The following is an 11,579-nucleotide window of genomic DNA, read 5'->3' as shown; positions in this document are numbered from 1 at the left end:
GAGGGCAGAGGGAAATGGAGTCACGCGCGCAATTATATTGAGCCGAGAGAGATCAAGAAGTCTCACTGTGGCCGCTGTCTCCCGCGCTGCCGCTGCTGCCAGCCGCTGGCCCGACGAGGACCCCGCCGGCGGAGGAACAGCACGAGGACGAACCACTGGACTATCATGCGTAACCGAGGCGTCCGCACTACTAGAAAAAACCCCCTTTAGCAATCTGAGGCGAGGATCGAACCTCAGACCTTCTGTTTGTGGAGGGACGCTCTACCCATTAGACCATGATCTTGATTTGTAGTCAATCTGAGCGTGCGAATGATCTAAAATATCTCGATTAGGTTCGTGAGCTCATCACATATTTTGATATTATTCTAGTTAAGATTATTGACCTATACCCTGAGTAGGTACATGTACAATAATTTAATATTTTAACTTATAATAAAACGTATTATTTTGTCAATTTTCTCTTAAATTATTGACATGTACCCCTGAGTACGTACATGTACCATAATTTAATATTTTAACTTATAATAAAATGTATTATTTTGTCAAATGAATGTGAATGACTAATCCACTTCTGATATATACTCTTTATTAGAAAAGTTAAGTACTCTTTGTATCAAGTCTTCACACATTGATTACTTGGTTAGTGACTCAATGCTTCAACCTACAGATAATGTGCTTGAGCATGGACTTGTGCACTTTTACCATACTATTTTTCTATGAATGATTATTTTTGGCTATGGATGAGATTGAAATATGTTATTTTTCTGTGAATGAGATTTTTTTTGGCTAACTGCGGATGAGATTAAAATATGTTATTTTTCCGTGAATGAGATTTTTTTGGCTAACTACGGATAAGATTGAAATATGTTATTTTTTCTATATATGAGAATTTTTTTTTGTTAAGTACGGATGAGATTGACATATCTAGTCCTAAAAGTTTTACCAACACAACTCATCCTTTGTAACACATAACTAGCAATATATACTATTATTTATTGCTAATTGTGTAAGATGTTGTAACGCATGTGCTGTAACACGAATTATCCATTGCAAACTTACCTCATGTACTAGTAAGTGTTGCTAAGTTTGTTTTTTTATAACAGATGGTCAATACGTTGGTAACCATATACTGCTAGAGAGGGTTCTTGTTGTGCCGCCGGCGGCCGGTGATCGCTGGCATCTTGCCTGTACGACGTGATTTATGTGAGCTATATAACTTCACGCTGCTGATCTGCTTCTCATTTATAATCTTGTGGGAGTTTGATCACCAAGCATGGCACCAACTTACTACGGCCAACAAGTGTAGTCAGTACTTAGTCAAGTCAAAGATGACTACTACTATACCAGAAAGACTATATAAAACTTTGACCGACAAAACACACTTTAATATTATGATATATCATCACTTCAAGCGTTTTTAATTTTTCTTTAAACGAAAACAGAAGTGATCAGAGTTTCGAATAGTTATATAAAGAAACAGGGTAGTACTAGTATTAATAATGTTGTTTTTGGACAGCCGGGCGACATCGATGATTTATAACTGTATAATTAGTTTTAATGTTGACGTATATTTAATGCTTTATTTAGGTGTCTAAAGATTCGACGTGATGTTTTATTTAGGTGTCCAAAGATTTATTTCACGATTACCCCCATAATTATGTAATTAGTCTTATTAGACGCATGTGTCGCTGATCATGTCAGTCCGAGAGGAACAAAGGGAGACAGAGGAGGAAGGGACAACGTGAAAGGAAGGGATCATGACCGGTGAGATCATCACTGCCTGATATGAGCTCCAGCCGGACTGAGAAAGACGGGATAATTTCCCTCCTAGGACGAATATACCCTCCTTAACAATGCTTGGACTATTAAGTTTTCTTTTAATCCAGGTCTGCCATCTGTTTTAAAATGTGTGTAGATAAATAGATTGATAGAACAAAATCAACTTACAGAAATCGTTCAACAAAACATAAACTGTAACACCCTAGCCCGCTTAAAACCTTTCACTACTTTAAAAGTTTAGGGGGTGAGAGCGTGCTTAATTATAAGCCTTGGTGCTCCAGCCATGGTATTCTCGGATTAACATTTTTACATGAAGCGGGGACGAAGTTGTAAGCAATACCATGCGAACTTAGGTCTTTAATAAAAACTATAAAATTTATCACTTAACATAAATACAATTTGCACGGCGCGCGCACTTTTCTTCTTCTTCTTGGGTGCATGTGAAGGCAGAGCCCGGACCTCCCTCCTCCATCCATAGCTTGCTCTGCTGCATATTCGTCGTCGTCACCAGCTATTTTCTCCCCTGGTGTAAGGATTATCAGACACCAGATGAGGGCATGCAAAAGCGAGGTGTGGGAAGCTGAGGATCTCGTCCCAAAGCCCTGCAGTATGACTCGATGGTAGCCCTGTATTTCCTGGCGTACGGCGAGACGGTAGGTGGACTACCAGTGCCGGGCGCTTGATCTGTGGTGGTGGTCAGTGTTAGTCGATCAGTTCCAAAAACCGTAAGGTTAGATCAAGTATAGAAGAGGGGCAGAGGGAAATGGAGTCGCTCGCACAATTATATTAAGCCGAGAGAGAGATCAAGAGGTCTCACTTTGGCCACTGCTTCCCGCGCTGCCGCTGCTGCCAGCCGCCGGCTCGACGAGGACCCCGCCGGCGACGAGGAGGAACAACACCAGGACGAACCGCTGGACTATCGTGCGTAACCGACGCGTCCGCCGGCGGCCGGTGATCGCTGGCATCGTGCGCGCCTGTATGTATATATTTCCGTTAATTTGTCGTACGTGTGGCGAGATATACAAGAGCAAGTATAAATAACAGGCTACAGCTATCTAAATGCTTATGTGGAGTAAAGAGACGAGAGAGAAAAATAGTGAGATGTAATCTTTTAGACAGCTTGGACATAAAAACCAAAAAAATTATATGGAAATGATATGTAGCTCCTGTATTAAACTACTATATAAATGAGCTAAAAGCAGACTACAAAGACCTTATAGTTAACTTGTTGGTTATATTTATCGTTTGTCTAACCTATGCTACTGATCTGCTTCTCTTTTATAATCTTGTCGGAGTTTGATCACCAAGCATGGCACCAACTTAAATGATGTAGTGCTGGTTTAGCTGCTTCTTTGCATCAGTGGCTAGCTCCACGGCCAACAAGTGTAGTCAGTGCTCAGTCAAGTCAAAGATGACTACTGCTATACGGCCTCTTTACAGATGGCACCCTTCTTGAAAGACTGTATAAAACATTGACCGATAAAACACACTTCAATATTATGATATATCATCACTTCAAATATTTCTTTAAAAGAAAATACAAGTGATCAGATTTTCGAATAGTTATATAAATAAACAGGATACTACTAGTATCAATAATGTTGCTCTTGGACAGGGCGGCATCGACGATTCAAAACAGGCAATTTTTAGAAAAATATAAATTAGCGTATTATTGAACAACAATGTCACGCTTCTTGTTGAAAGTATAAACACATAATGATTTAATCTATCGTATAAATAAATCATGATATTGTAAAGCGAAAGCATGACAACACATGGATCAACCAACATGATCAGATCTATTTTAAACATGTATGCGAAATAGCTACATAGGAATATATTAACTAGATGCAGAACTAGATTGAACATAATTAACCTGTATCGAAGGTTGTTTTGAGAAGGATCGGGAGCAGCACGAACGACTCACGGCGTTGAATGTTGATGACGGCGAACCACGACCAATGTACGGGGAAGACGAGCATCATTGACGAACAGCGAGCAGTCGCGTAGAGCGCTTCCCAAAAACCTTATTCACCCTCTCCCGGTGCAGGACTTCACGAGGGCGACAGTTCCGGAGACCTGCTCTCCTGATCGCTGGTGCACGCCGGCGAAGGGGATGTAGTAGACGACAGTGGCGGCCCAGCATAGAGGAGAGGCAAACCCTAGATTGTTTTTCACGTACGTTGCATCGAGGTAGCAGTCCGGTATTTATAGACGTGTGATTAGCATGCCTACCATATCGTATCCGAACCGAATAGGCCGCGCGTAACCTATCCGGACTCTACGCTATCTCACGCAAGCAAGAATCCGGTATGATAAGTTTCCAAAACTAATCACCGGAATTTCCGTTTCATACAGCACAACATAACTGCAAAAAGAAACCGCATCTGCGCAAGCATGAGGGACCAATTTTGGCGGACCATTCACGCGCATGTTGCGCGCGCACCACCTGGCCTTAACCGTGCCCGAGCCAGGCCAGGCGAGCGAGCGCGCTCGTGTTCCTCTATTCCTTTCTTGCTCAAGAGCCTAGAGAGCACTCTCTTATTTAAGGAGGTCTCACTCTCATAGAACTAGTAAAGTGGTACTGAAGGTTCACATGCATGCTTACATGAGGCAGGATTTTGTGATTTTTCTAGGAATTATTCTACACATTGGCCTTAGCCCAATCATTAATTCCAACAATCCCCACCAAATCTCAAAAGGCTTAGAGATTTGCCTGTCTCAATATATTGTTTATATACCAGTGTTGCGATGGAGATCGCTTAAGGTTGAACATTTACCTAGAACCCCAAACTACACTTACAACTTGAACAATGGACTATGCCTTGAATTGTAAGTTTGGTGCAAGTAAGTTTCACTCAGAGCCTTGACTGATACTAGGCTGCTAGTAGCCTATCCTGCGAGTGGAGCCTATAAGTCATACTCTATGGTCTATTCATACGTTTCCTAGAAGATTCACCTAAAATCTCTATAGACTGTGACTACTAGTCAAGATCATATAGGTGTGTTCTTTCAAGATTACTCTACATGATAGTATCTTCGCTAATTAAATCCAATAGAACACATTAAGGCATTGCCAACCTACCTTGTAGCAAGAGAGTACATGCATCTTCACTCAGAGAGGGTTTATTCATGAAGAATACTCTCCTCCAGTTAACTAATGGCTTGTTCTTCCCAGGTCCTAATTCACGAAATCTCCGATCACATAGGTTGGGTTGCTACCATAGATAACTCATATGAGTCTCATACCCATCTCCTTCGATGCAGTGTCTATCACATTCCGTGATAGCCCCTTAGTAAAGGGATCTGCCAGGTTTCTAGCTGTTTGGATGTAATCCAACGTTATAACTCCGGAGTTTCTTAATTTCCTGACAGACTTCAATCATCTCTTCACATGCCTAGATGATTTCATATTATCCTTAGAACTGTTCACCTTAACAATCGCAGTTTGATTGTCACACTTCATTAGGATAGCTGGCACAGGTTTTTTAACAATTGGTAGATCCATTAGTAGATCTCTCAACCATTCTGCCTCAATAGTAGCAGTATCTACCGCTGTAAGCTCTACTTCTATGGTTGACCTTGTAAATATAGTCTGTTTGCAAGACCTCCATAAAACAGCACCACCACCTAGTGTGAAGACATATCCACTAGTGGCTTTGATCTCATCAGCATCTGAGATCTAATTTGAATCACTATATCCCTCTAGCACCGCGGGATAAGCAGAATATCAAAGTCCCAAGTCCATAGTACCTTTTAGATAGCGCATAACTCGCTCGAGCGCTTGCCAATGATCATGTCCCGAATTAGAGGTAAACCGGCTCAACTTGCTCACTGCAAAGGAGATGTCAGGCCTAGTTGCACTAGCTAGGTACATGAGTGAGCCAATGATTTAAGAATACTCAAGTTGATTCCTAGTTTGTTCCCTGTTCTTGCGAAGCAACAGGCTAGTATCATAAGGCATTGGAGAATGCTTGCGATCAATATAGCCAAAGCGATTCAAGATCTTCTCCGCATAATGAGATTGCGATAGTGCAATCTCATCATGGCCCTTGATTAGCTTAATGTTTAGAATAACATCAGCTACTCCCAAATCCTTCATGTCAAAATTTTGAGACAAAAATGATTTAACCTCTTTAATCACCTCAATGTTTGTCCCAAAGATCAGTATGTCATCAACATACGGACATAGAATAACTCCAGCGCCCTCACCATGGCGATAGTATACACACTTATCTACCTCATTGACTGCGAAGCCTGCAGATGTTAGTGTTATATCAAATTTCTCATGTCATTGCTTAGGAGCTTGTTTCAGACCAAACAAAGATTTTCGCAACTTGCACACTTTGCCTTCTTGACCTTTTACTACAAATTCATCAGGTTGATCCATGTCGATTTTCTCATCCAACTCTCCATTGAGAAAAGCTGTCTTAACATCCATTTGATGAACGAGAAGACCATGTGAGGCAGCCAGAGATAGTAATACTCGAATTGTGGTCAATCACGCAACAGGTGAGTAAGTGTCAAAGAAATCTTTGCCTTCTTTCTGAGTATAGCCCTTAGCCACAAGCCGAGCCTTATACTTTTTAATAGTACCATCAAGCCTAAGCTTCTTCTTAAATACCCACTTGCACCCTACGGGTTGGCATCCTAGGGTCGCTATGTCACCTCCCATGTCCCGTTAGTGATAATGGAATCCATTTCACTACGGACGGCCTCCTTAGGGTAGTTTGTATCTGTGGATGCATAAGCTTCTGAAATTGACTTGGGAGTGTCATCAACGAGATACACAGTGAAGTCATCACCAAAGGACTTAGCCGTCCTTTGTCTCTTGCTCCTCCTAAGAGCTTCACTGCCATTCTCCTCAATGACAATTTCATGTGTAGGTTCCGAATGTTCAGTTGGAGTGACTGAACTCGGAACGATATCAGAAGATTTGCTAGAAGTGTTATGTCCATCTTTCATTGGAAAATTTTCTCAAAGAAAGTAGCATCTCGAGACTCCATAATTGTACCAACATGCATGTCAGATACCTCAGATTTAACTATCAAAAACCTATAAGCAATGCTATGATGAGCATATCTCAGAAAGACACGGTCCACAGTCTTAGGTCTCAACTTACGTTTCCTAGGAATTGGTACATTGACTTTCGCCAAGCACCCCCACTTACGCAAATAAGAAAGTGATGGTTTTCTCCCAATCCATACCTCGTATGGTGTTTTGTCCTTATTTCTGTTAGGAATTCTGTTAAGTACATGATTCGAGGTCAACAATGCCTCCCCCACCATGCCTGAGGTTGCCCTGCGGTATCTAACATGGCATTCACCAAGTCAGTCAGTGTGTGGTTCATCCTTTCGGCAACCCCGTTAGATTTGGGAGAATAGGGAGGCGTCCTCTCATGTATTATGTCATGTTTCTCACAGAATAAGTCAAATTCGTTTGAGAAAAACTCTCCACCACGATTTGGCCTAAGTCTTTTTATCTTTCTGTCAAGTTGGTTCTTAACTTTTGCCTTATAGATTTTAAAATAGTCTAGAGCATAATCTTTCATTTTTAGCAAATACATATAGCAAAATCTAGTATCATCATCAATCAATATCATGAAGTATCGTTTTCCACCCTTAATCAACACCCCATTCATCTCGCACAGATCATAATGTAGGAGTTCTAATGGCGCCAAGTTTCTCTCCTCAGCAGCCTTGTGGGGCTTACGAGGTTGCTTTGATTGCATACAACTATGGCACTTAGAACCTTTGACAGTGAAAAATTTGGGAATCAAACTCATACTAGAAAGCCGAGATATTAAACCAAAATTAATATGACATAAACGTAAGTACCAAACATTAGCCTCATCATCCACACTGCCACAAATATGGTCACATACTTATTGCAAAAATCAGAAAGGGAAAAGCGGAAGAGGCCTCCACACCCATAGCTTTTACCAATAAAATATCCATGTTTAGACACGACTACCTTATTAAACTCAAACACTAACTTAAATCCGTCTCTACGTAGACGGGAACCAATTGTCGATGGTAGGGACATGTTGCACGTTCTTCAGTTACATGATGTTTTCCGAAGTAAACTTCAGATCCACCGTGCCAACACCATGAACAGAAGCATGCGACTCGTTCCCATTAGGATGGAGGAATCTCGGATGGCCTGATAAGAGTTAAACAATGATATATCAGCACAAACATGTACATTGGCTCCCGTATCAACCCACCAATTAGTACATTGACTGACTGAAAGAACAGTAGAAAAATTACCATACCCTGTCCCATCTTCAATCTTGCCAATGGTCACATTAACAGAGTTAGAAGTCTATCTAGCAAGTGCCTTCATGCCCTTGCGTCGTGCGCAATTCCTAGCCAGATGACTAGGCATGCCACAAACGAAGCAAGTACTCTCCTCTTTGTTGTCATTGTTGCCCTTTCTTCTTGAAGTTAGTGTTCTGCTTGGCTTTGAATTTTCCATTGTTCTTGTGAGAGGGCTTGTGCACCACATTAGCACTTGACTGTCCCCCATCGCCTTTAGACGCAACATCCTTAGCCCGAGCGTTCTCTTCAACATCAAGAGACGAAATCAAAGCCTCAACGGAATATTCCTGCCTATTGTATTTTAGTGCAGTAGCCAAATTTCTCCAAGTAGGAGGAAGCTTCGCAATAATGCACGCGGCCATAAACTTGTTGGGTAAGACGCACTTCAGGAGTTCGAGTTCCTTAGCGATGGTTTGTATATCATGGGCCTGTTCGACCACAAAACGGTTTTCAACCATCCTAATATAATGAAATTGCTCCATAATATACAACTCATTGCTAGCATCAGTAGCATCGAATTTGGTATTTAACGCATCCCACAACTCCTTAGCGTCAGTCATATGTATATATGACTCTACAAGACGATCACCAAGAACGCTAAGAATGCCTCCCACAAACATGGTAGTGGCTTCCTCGAATTCTTTTTGTTGTTCAGTAGTCAGAACCCCTTCAGATTTTCCAGCACTAACCCAGAAACACTTCATAGCCATCAGCCACAGAGTGACCCTGATCTGCCATCTCTTAAAGTACACACTGGTGAATTTATCCGGCCTCAGTGCATTGGCAAAACCAACCATCGAAAAATCAGAGTGCCTATAATAAGGTTTTTGGATTGTTGAAAGTATAAGCACATAGTGATTTAATCTATCGCATAAATAAATCATGACATTGTAAAGCGAAAGTATGGCAACACATGGATCAACCGACATGAACAGATCTAATCTAAACATCTATGCGAAATAGCTACACACGAATAGATTAAACAGATGCAAAACTAGATTGAACATAATTAACCTGTACCGACGGTTGTTTTGAGGAGGATCGGGAGCGGCACGAACGACTCGCGGGTAGGATGTTGACGACGGCGTGCCACGACCGATCAATGAGGAAGACGAGCCATCGTTGACGAATAGTGAGCATTCGCACAGAGCGCTTCCCAAAAACCTTATTCACCCTCTCCCGGTGCAGGACTTCACGAGAGCGACGGTTCCGAAAACCTGCTCTCCCGATCGCTGGTGCACGCCGGTGAAGAGGATGTAGTAGACGACAGTGGCGACACAGCACAGAGAAGAGGCAAAACCTAGATTGTTTTTCACGTACGTTGCAACGTGGTAGCGGTCTGGTATTTATAGATGTATGATTGGCATGCATACCATATTGTAACCAAACCGGATAGGCCGCGTGTAACCTATTCGGACTCTACACTATCTCGCGCAAGGAAGAATCCGATACGATAAATTTCCAAAACTAATCACTGGAATTTCCGTTTCATGCAGCAAAACAAAACTGCAAAAGGAAGTCGCATCTGCGCAAGCACGAGGGGTCAATTTTGGCGGACCATTCACGCGCATGTCGTGCGCGCGTGTCACCCGGCCCGGCCCGTGCCCATGCCCAAGCCAGGCGAGGCGAGCGAGCGCGTGCGTGTGTTCCTCTATTCCTTTTTATTCCTCTATTTAAGGAGATCTCACTCTCATAGAATTAGCAAGGTCGTACTAAACGTTCACATGCATGCTTCTATGAGATCGGCTTTTATGATTTTTCTAGGAATTATTTTACACATGGCCTTTGCCCGATCATTAATTCCAACAATTCTCGCTAAGTCCCACTTAGCCACGCACCCACCAATACAAACCATGTATATAATTACGGATGGACCTACTAGATGTGCGTGCATAAGCAATTAAATTAAAAAAACACCATTGCAAAACAAGTAATTTGTTTACTTAATTAAGTGTACAGAACAATTTCATCACTATGATAATTAATTCTCGTCTGTTAGACGAGTAGTTTTGTTATTTTACACTCTTGCTATAATTAAAAATTTTCATCCACAACCATGTAACGGAGGATCCAAAATGTTGAGTAATTTTTTTACTTTCCTTCATAGCGACAGCAATACGTTTAAGTCAAACTAAAAAAAATTATTCTCCTAGAATAGTTATATGTTTACTCAAGAGAATAGTTTTACTTACAAAGAATATATTTACTAAGAGTGAAGAGTAATTTATTTAATAATACAATAGAGAAAGAAAGAGAAACGATATATGCGTGAGGGAGACGGAGAGAACGGAAAATACAGGAAGGACACACAGGATGCTCTATTGAAAACGCGTGCATGACATGGTTTAGCACATCTACGATGATTGTTTAAAATTTTGTGTATATTATATTATAGGTGACTCTAAATAGTTAAATTGATACAGAGTAAATATGGTTGATTGTCCACCAACCGAGCACCATTTCCTTTTATATGCTTTACATTTGATATTTGCTTCGATCCAACAAAATCAGATAATTTTTTATAAAAAAAAATGGGCCAGTCGATCGCTAATCCTATATCATCACAAACTCTCCCCTTTCCGGACACAACGCACACACTGCCATACAAAAAAGTGTATGGAGAGTTAACTGCTTTTGGGTCTTTGCATCTGTGAATTGCTGACTGCTTTCGAGTAAACCACTTTCAACACCAGTCCACAAACGCACATAATGCGGCATTTCGGTTGTGCCAACTGTGTACTGACTGATGATGGCATTTTCCAATTCGATTGGAAACAATGAGTTAGGCATAAAGTTTGCTAGTGGCAGTCATTGAGCCTGCTACTTGTTTGCTGAGCCTGCTATGCTTGTAGTTCCGAACGAGGGACCAGATAAGTTGTCTATTGCATAGAATAATAATATCATAATCATAACAATTATTACTATGATTGTCTCTAGAGAATATCACTAACACTTGCAACTTGCATGTACTTAGAGTCGTGCTACCTGGACCCTCATGCCAAACAACTATTTTCACTCTGGCTTCCACTGACACCACCACCGTCTCTATCAAATAACCACTTTGCTACCACCCCTCCCAAATCCTACTCCACCAAGCCGTTGTCTTCCGTTACAATAGCTCACCATCAATGACACCAACCCACATATCCAAACTCTCCATGCTACACGCATCAACACAATCCGCATCCCTATCCCTAGTCTATTGTGAAGCTAGGTCGGGCACCCTGTCAAGCATATGGAGTAAACTCGAAACCAATCTGCCATGATAATTTTGCTACCATTTTATCATGTTGCTAACCCCTCGACCGTAGTACCACCCCATTCTCTCCCTCCACTCCATCAACCAAAAAGGGTACAACCTGAGCCGTCCTTCTCTTGTGAAGGTTTTTGCCGAGCCCAACATTTTCTACCTTCATAGGGACTATCCTCTGGACTTCCTATTGCCCCTACTAGCATGCATGGAGCGGTACCATGTATTTG

The sequence above is a fragment of the Oryza brachyantha genome, chromosome 6 (genome assembly GCF_000231095.2).
Source record: "Oryza brachyantha chromosome 6, ObraRS2, whole genome shotgun sequence".
In the NCBI taxonomy this organism is placed as follows: domain Eukaryota; kingdom Viridiplantae; phylum Streptophyta; class Magnoliopsida; order Poales; family Poaceae; genus Oryza; species Oryza brachyantha.
The sequence above is the reverse complement of the archived record's forward strand: the minus strand, read 5'-3'. Positions refer to the sequence as shown.